Below are 8,946 nucleotides of genomic sequence, written 5' to 3' on the forward strand. Positions count from 1 at the left end.
AAAGAAAACTCAGTGCAGAAAAGAGAATTTTTTCAACAAATGATCTGAAAAAATTGAACATCCATTTGCAAAACTTTTTAAATCTTGACCCATACCTCATACCATATGTAAAAATTAAATCAAAATGAATCATAAAGTGTAAAAAAATAAAAATTCAGAAGAAATCATAAGACCACAAATTGATACCTTGGATTAAACAAAGACTTATTAGATATGAAATTTAATCTCAATCACGAAGATAAAATTGATAGCGATTCATCAAAGTTAAGAACTTCTGCTCTTTGTAAGACACTGTTCAGAACCTTAGAAGACAATCTATACACTGAGAGAAAATATTTGCAAAAGGCATTTCTGATGAAGAACCTGTATCCGAGATTTCTGCCTCTCTTCCCAGTGGGGTCACAACCTTTAGCCTGCTCGGGATATTGGCAACAGCTGAGGCACTAAGTATTGGTTAAAACAAACAAACAAACAAAAAACAACTGAATAAGGGTAAAACAAAGTCCATGAATTATTAGATAGTCCAGAAAAAAAATCCTCCCGCAGTCCAAGGACCAGATAACAGCAGGAAATGCAGTTAGAAAGAATCACCTGGAAGTAAAAGCTGGAATCGCAAATAAAATTACCAGTTGTATTTTTCAGTTGTTACAGGAGGCAAGTGTCAAAACTGCTTTCACCAGAAAATGTGGGGAGACAGACAGCTTTTGCTGCTCCCGCATGTGAAATGATTCCAACTGAATGAGTTTGCAGAAGAATAGCAACTGATTCTTTTCTCAAAAGAAATCCTGATGACAAGGAAGGATATAAGTTTTACCCACCTAAAGTGGAGATGTTTTTCAAGGATGATGCCAGTAACGACCCACAGTCATCAAAGGAACAGCTAATTGCTCCAAAATTTTGCTTTGGCGGACTTCTCATAGGCCAAACTGAAGTGGGTATCACGTCATACTACATAGGCTTTTTTTTTTTTAAATACTGAAGAAATCTTGGTTGCTCCAGAACTGTATACTGGTTGATATGATGATCAAATTTGGTGTTGATATAACCCCCAAAGAAATTGTTCTTGCTGATGATATTGATAATGATTCCTGGAGACTCTGGCCATCAGTGGATTGAAGCCAACAGAAAGACAAACAGCCTCATCAGGACCTCAAAGAAGTAACTCCTGAAGGGCTCAAGATGGTAAGGAAAAACTTAGAGTGGGTTTCAGAGAGAGAAGAGTTGCTTTTGAAATTAGAAAGTCTGCACAGGATGGCAGTATTGATAGGCTATACTTCTGATCTTGGCCACTGTGAAAAAATCAAGAAGTCCTGTGGAAATCTTGGCATTCCATGTGAACTTCGAGTTACATCTGTGCATAAAGGACCAGATAAAACTCTGAGGATTAAAGCTGAGTGTGAAGAGGATGGCATTCCCACTGTATTTGTGGCAGTGGCAGGCAGAAGAAGTGGTTTGGGACCAGTGACGTCTGGGAACACTGCATATCCACTTATCAGCTGCCCTCTGCTCATGCAGACTGGGGAGCTCAGGATGTGCGGTCTTCTCTTCGACCACCCAGTGGTCTCAGCTGCTCAACCACCCTTTATCCAGAAAGGTCAGCTCGGTTTACTGCTCAGATATTTGGGCTAAACAACCATTTGCTGTGGGGCAGGCTGCTGTTCATATTTACTAATATCTCCTTATAGGCAGAGAAGTTACTATAAGGACATTTTCAAATTACTCTCTTATCCACTGTATGGTCATTGTCAAGTGATAATATAATTAAAGAAATATCTTTTATAAATGCTAATAATGTTCTATTATAAAACTAGGGTTATTACCTGACCTTCTATATGTCAATCCATAAGTTTTAGGAAGTAAAACTGGCTATATTTTAGGTGATAAGAGCAATGTCGTTCTCATTCACTCTATTGTCTTCACAAAATTCTAAGGGTATAGTTCTAAATTTTCAATTAGTATTTCAGAAAGTGATTTCTATTTACATGTACATCTGTAGATAAGTTCTGATTTTCTTTTAAAGAAAAGTTGAGATTGGGTAGAAAACAAGGTAGAGGAGCACTGTTGCACCCACGGAAAGGGGACTTTTCTGAGACCCTCTCTGTTGGTTGTTAGAGCAATTTTTCCATGTAAACAGTAGAGTTACCTTTGCCATGCCAAATGAAAGCGTTAGTGAATCTTACTTGGCTATGTAACAACAACAACACTCAACCATAAAATGAACGATTTGATTTTTAAGATGGTCAAAATATTTTATTAGGCATTGCACCAAAGAAGATATGCAGATGGTAAATAAACACAGGCAGAAACACTCAGTATCATTTGTAGTAAAAATTATCTTCTTTATGCTTTCCCGTATTCAATTTTTTTCTACTATTAGTAATATCGTATGTTACTTCTATCAGAAAAAATAATTTTAGAATTAGTTTGTTCAATTTTATAATCATGCTTGTATTTTTTAAATCATGGAGAGCAAACATTGCTGAGAAAATACACCTATTTTTATGGGCGATGGGTTTTTTTTTATTTTTTCACATTTTCAACTTTCATTTAGTGAACATATGCTACTTTTTATCCTAAAAAATGTTTAAAAAATCAATTTCACAAGCATGGGATAGGAAAACTCTGTCTTGTTAATAAATGAAGTGAAAAATCTTTGTACCTTTAGTTGTGCATAAGTTGAAAATGAGTAGTGTGATATATCTTTAAACACAAACTTCCATGTTAGCTACATTAATAATGCTTCTTTCCCAGAAACTAATAATCCCCAAGCACATTCCCTTTTCATATCATTTCTGAAATAATCCATGCTATTCTGGGCACCATTTCAACAAGCAAGTTGACCAGGTCAAGTTCACCCAGAGGAAAAGGCCCAAGGTGAATACTCAGGAAAGAATGTGATATCAGAAACTCTAAGGCATCAAAGTCTAAGGAAAAATATGAAGATATTCTCTAAATACTTTTGAGGCTGGCATTTAAAAGAAAGAGAATGTCTTCTCTGAATTATCAGAAAACGGAGTTCTATCAATTGTTAAGAATATCATTGCCAAATAAACATTCAAGAACCGGGAGAATGACAACCATATGGGTTCCAGGAACTGTTTGACCTATTTTGAGGCAAACTGGACAGGATCTAATTTGTTTCTTGAGTCTCAGGAGCCCTTTCCCTGATAGGGGGAAGCAGTGGTAATTGGTATTCCTCGGGAAATAGTATTTCCTCAGAGCCAGCATCAAGTAGTTCCTGAAAGTCTGGGGCATTTTTTCACAGCTATTTAAACCAAGTAAGTAGTACTAGAACCCTTTGGTAAAGGCTTGAAAGAAGATTCATGTACCTCATTTGTGGTTATTATAGCAGTATTTATCCTTGAAGGAACATAGTCTCCTTCATTGGAGGGATCTGGGTCTGATGGAATCATTTCTGGGAATTAGGTAAAGGGTCATGATTCTCTGTCTTTGTGGCTCAACAGACCGCTGTTCATTGGAACTCTTAAGTGTTCTAAAAATATAGCAAGACTCTAATGGTATGCCTATCTTTTTTTTTTTTTAGACTGAGTCTCACTCTGTTGCCCAGGCTGGAGTGCAGTGGCACAATGTCGGCTCACTGCAACCTCCACCTCCCAGGTTCAATCGATTCTCCTGTCTCAGCCTACCAAGTAGTTGGGACTGCAGGTATGTGCCACCATGCCCAGCTAATTTTTGTATTTTTACTAGAGACAGGGTTTCACCATGTTGGCCTGGCTGGTCTCGAACTCCTGAACTAAGGAGATTTGCCCACCTTGGCCTCCCTAAGTGCTGGGATTACAGGCATGAGCAACCGCACCCAGCCTATTTCATTTTTTTAAGACCCAGAACTGTGGTGTGTTTTTGGCACATGGAGTTAAATGGAATCAAATACATAGAAAACACATAATGTTTCTGAGAGAATTATATTGGCAAAAGTGTCAGCAGCCTGGACCTGAAAAAGCTGAGACTGTATGAGATATAAAATGACCTCTGAGTCTTCAGTCTTCTAGAATTAAGAAGCTGGGTAACGATGGAAAAGTAAGGGACTTCCAGTATGCAGAAACAAGAGGTTGAAGAATAATAAATTAAGATGCAACTCCTAACGAAAATAACTAAGACTTAATCACGAAACATTCCTTGCCCCAGGATAGAACGACCCAGAAATATTTGTACAGCAGGCTTTGGGAACAACTATTGAGCAGTAACAGCTATATGCCTACCACTCTTTCTCTTTCTAATGAAAGCGTTTATTTCTGTTACTGTGCCCTCACACCACAATTGTACGTTAAGTGTAAACAGTAAAATTGTCTTTATTATTCATAGGTCTCTGACTCAAAGGAAAGCACATCTAGATTTGCTTTATATCACAAAATCCTGGACTTTCTGACCTGATATCAGGGTTAGATGAAGATGGAGGGAATATAAGCATGTGGATAATCATGATTAATAGGGAAGACTGGTAGAAGTATTTGTTCAAATTCTTCACTTCCCTTCACTTCTCACATCACGTATCACATGGCTTCATGGTAGGTAGAGTTCCCTGTCTTCTCACTGTGAGTTTGGCTAGGTGACTTGCTTTGGCCAATGCAATATTTGATGAGACATGAACAAAGGCTTGAAATTAATATATGCAGTTGGGCTTTCCCTACATCATTTTTTGCCATTATTTTAATAAGAATATAACCTGAATAACTTCTGCCCTTCTACCTTGGCTCCAGAATTAAATGCATTGAACAGAACAGCTCCAGCCAATCTGCAAATCTGCAGTTTGAAGAAGAGCCGCTTCAGTCACCCACAGATACATGAGCAAGAAATAAATGCTTATCACTTGCCACTGATACATTGTGATTTTTTGTCACAATAGCTTTTTGCAGCAATAGTTTACTAATATTGGGGTCCTAGTCCCCTAATTATTTCACAAAATTTATTTCATGAAAATATGAATTCATATCATGAAGTAATCCATTACTTTGGTGGAAAAAGAAAACACCTAAATTTGCTTTTTTCTGTTGTTGTTGTTTCTCAGCCTTGAAACTACAAAACATAAATTGTTTCAAAATCAGATACACTACTGAGTTCCTGCATCAATTGTGGTTCTTTGGTTGTACATCATTACAGCTAACTTAAACAAAAGAGACATTCATTGAAACATTATCAGAAGTTAATGGAATTGACTGGAAGCCTGAAGAATCAGACTGAAAATCAATAGGAACCAAGACAGTTTCTGGAGTCTAGAAGGCAAGAAAACCAGGAATGGTCTAATAGAAGAAGGAATCTGGTTGGGATGCCATGGATGGGAGATGGATAACTTCCAAATATTTTCAGACTTGTTTTTACTTCTTCTGAAGATTCAGATCTCAAGAAGAAAGAATCAAACTGGTTCTTTAGCATGAGAGAAAAGGATCTGAATAGGAGAGAGCAGGATCCCTGGTTACAGTGTCATCCAGCTAAAAAAAAAAAAAAAAAGAGTTAAATCCTGGAAAAAAAAATCTGGCTGCTCATAGGAAGGAAAATGTATGTAAAGAAGAAAAGAACTGTTTTCTGTGCTTGGTAAACCTACACATGCCCCTCAGAGAATGGAGACGAAGTACCTCCCAAAGAACTTCCATTTACCTGTGAGCTTTATGATGTGAGTTTACACTTGCTTCTTCCCAAGCCTCACTAAAATGATAATTAAGAAATTGCAAAAGACATAACCTTCAAGAATCAAAAAGAGAATGGAGATGACAGCAACAAAGTGCTGTTTTGCAAAACAGATGGATGGGTAACCAACTTAGCAGACCAAGGAAAATAGAAACCTAAACTGGAAGTGCAGTAGCCCTAATGCCCAAATTTATACTACAGATTATTACGAAGCCTCAGGAACTCAAAAACAGTCGAGATTAGAAGGCTGAATAAAGGCTGGTTAAAATGTCTGCACAGAAGCAGTTAGATCCCTGAAGTCAATGAGCTGCCATTACTCTATCTTCAGCGGGAACCAGGGAAAGTTGACCTAGAGCACTCTGTACTCAGGGACGACACATGTATCCAAAACCAAGAGTCCTGTGAAAACAGGGGCATTGACTAAGACTCCTTCCCCATCCCCCCTCCAGACCCCATCCTCTCTGAGTTTCCTGGGACTTTGGCAGCCAGCTTACACCTGACAGGCTAGGGACTAGGAGGTCTCTTTCTGAGTATACTGACACATCAGCAGAAGAGACTTATGAGTCCTGATATTTAGAGATGGCCCAGTGAAGTAGCTGAGGTCCCACCCAAATGTTGAAGCCCACCAATCAAAGCTTCCTCTGTGAATGCCTTGCTTCTAAATAATTTTTCTTGATTCATTTATGAATGTGAACAAAGAGCTAAGAAGCACCAGTCATTTTAAAAACCTCTAATATTAGAAAAATAAACACACAAAAAGAAATCTCAGGGGAAAGAAAGATATTACAAAATACACATAATGCATTTCCTCAGAGAAATTAGAAAAGATATTGCACCTATAAAATAAGAACAAATAGAATATCACATCATACAAGAAAAAGGAACATCAGAGAATAAAATGTTCTTTAAAATAAGAAATTTGAGAGTAGAAATGAAAATTTTAACGAAAATGTTGAGAGATATAGAATATCTCCCGTGAGTAACACAAAAAGAGAAGAAAAACTACAGAAACTACACACTTAAAAAAAACATAGAGGAATGGCCGGTTGCTGTGGCTCACACCTGTAATCCCAGCATTTTGGGAGGCCAAGGTGGGTGGATCATGAGGTCAGGAGTTCAAGACCAGCCTGACCAACATGGTGAAACCCTGTCTCTACTGAAAGTACAAAAATCAACTGGGCATGGTGGCACGTACCTATAATTCCAGCTACTCGGGAGGCTGAGGCAGGAGAATCATTTGAACCCAGTGAGCCAAGATCATGCCACTGTACTCCAGCCTGGGCGACAGAGCAAGACTCTGTCTCAAAAAAAAAAAAAAAAAAAAAAGGAAACTTAATAATTGGTGATAGCAGAATAATCTATGACTCAGCCATAATTAATGTTAATATAGATATAATCATGTTCATAGTGAATATTGCTCTATACCAAAATTATGATGTAATTATTATATGGAGAAAGGAAATACATGTGTGTTTATCTTGTATGTATTTGTGTTGAAGAGAAGAGGTCTAAAAAAGTCAAATTATCCTCTTCCACAGTAAAACGTCAAGAAACAATACATGTATAAAACTGAAAAAATAAACTAGTAATAGATTGACTGGTTTTTAAATAAAATGCAGAGGTACAGCTCAGACAGTTAAATTGAGAAGTCAGAAGTGGGGAATGGCAGGATAGGGCTGATGACTTTTTTTCAATCTTACCTAATTATTTTTTAATTTTGATAAAAACTACAAAAGAAGTGTATTCTCTTGCCCAGAGCTTGAGGATGAAGTAGGGTATGTAATAATATTCAAGAGAGGGGATTACAAAGAATCACCCAGTTAGCAGCAAGGAGAGGTGTCCAACAGAACCGTGCCTCCTCAAGTTCCTCCTGCGGAATGAGGTCAGCTGTGGAAATCGTCATGGAGTGCAAAGGGCAGGAAGATTCCTCAGATGAGAAAACAGAAAGGACTGAGCAGATGCTGCCCTGCAGCCAATAGCTCTATTAGGAAACTTTCTCTAAGTATCTTGGAATCAGTAACAAGATTGAATTTTAGATTCAAGCATACATAGCAGTGTTTTAATTTAAGAGACATAACCCTGAGGATTGATCCTGAGGATGGATGCAGAGGACTGGCCATCAGGGGGAAGAATGCAGACCGCAGACTGCTGTCGCTCTGTGCGTCAGGATAAATAAGAAGATAATAGGCCGGGCACAGTGGCTCACACCTGTAGTCTCAACACTCTGGGAGGTCAAGGTGGGAGGATTACTTGAGCCCAGGAGTTCAAGACCAGCCTAGGCACCAAAGGGAGACCCTTGTCTCTACGTAAAAATAAAAAATAAAAAATAAGCTCTTCCCTTTTGTGGCCATCACCAAAGTGGCAGTGGCCAAAGTGAAGTTCAATCCCTTGGTGACTTCTGATCACAGCAAGTACCGCAAAAGGCATTTCAATGCACTTTCCCACATTCTCAGGAATATTAGGTCTTCCTCTCTTTGCAAAGAGCTGAGACAGAAGTACAATGTTCAATCCATGACCATCTGAAAGGATGATGAAGTTCAGGTTATACACAGGCACTATAAAGGTCAGCAAATTGGCAAAGTAGTCCAGGTTTGCAGGAGAAATATGTCACCTACATTGAACAGGTGCAGCAGGAAAAGGCTAATGGCACAACTGTCCATGTAGGTACCATGTAGGTACCATGTAAGTGGTTAGCACTAGGCTAAAATTGGACAAAGACTACAAAAAGATTATTGAAGAGAAAGCCAAATCTCACCAAGTAGGAAGGGAAAAGGGCAAATACAAGGAAGAAACAATTGGATAAAGGAATAAAGGAATCTTACATACAAGCTTTCATTAAAACTTGAAATGAAAAATAAAACAATAGCCGGGCATGGTGACATGCCTGTGGGCCCAGCTGCTGGGGAGACTGAGGTGGGAGGACTGCTTGAGCCTGGGACATTGAGGCTACAGTGAGCTGTGATCAGGCCACTGCACTGCACAGCCTGGGTAACAAAGTGAGACCGTGTCTCAAAAAAGAAAAAAGAAAAAAGAAGAAGAAGAAGTTAATAATAACGCATGGTGTTTAGTGTAGACCTGCTCTGTGCCTTGCATTGTACTCACCACTACACAGAATTACCACTTTGCATCCTCACTATAGCCCTATATAAACTGTGTTATAAATTCATAACCCTATAAAAATAAATTGTAGAGAAGATTGGTTGAGCACTCACCATGTCTCAGGCATTGCGCCAATATTCCATTAAATCTTCATAACAACTCCCTGGTAGAGGTATAACTGCTATTATCCTATTTTATAGATGG

General features: G+C 38.4%; 2 pseudogenes across 1 annotated transcript; both read left to right on the forward strand.

Annotated features, from left to right (window-relative positions):
* The first annotated feature begins 478 nt into the window (after window positions 1-478).
* On the forward strand, window positions 479-1,766 carry LOC110742951 (annotated as a pseudogene). The gene has a single exon (XR_004183095.1). The product of XR_004183095.1 is annotated as a multifunctional protein ADE2 pseudogene (transcript).
* Window positions 1,767-7,741: 5,975 nt separating this feature from the next.
* On the forward strand, window positions 7,742-8,555 carry LOC116274440 (annotated as a pseudogene).
* The last annotated feature ends 391 nt before the right edge of the window (window positions 8,556-8,946 follow it).

Source organism: Papio anubis, chromosome 4 (genome assembly GCF_008728515.1).
Source record: "Papio anubis isolate 15944 chromosome 4, Panubis1.0, whole genome shotgun sequence".
Lineage (NCBI taxonomy): Eukaryota > Metazoa > Chordata > Mammalia > Primates > Cercopithecidae > Papio > Papio anubis.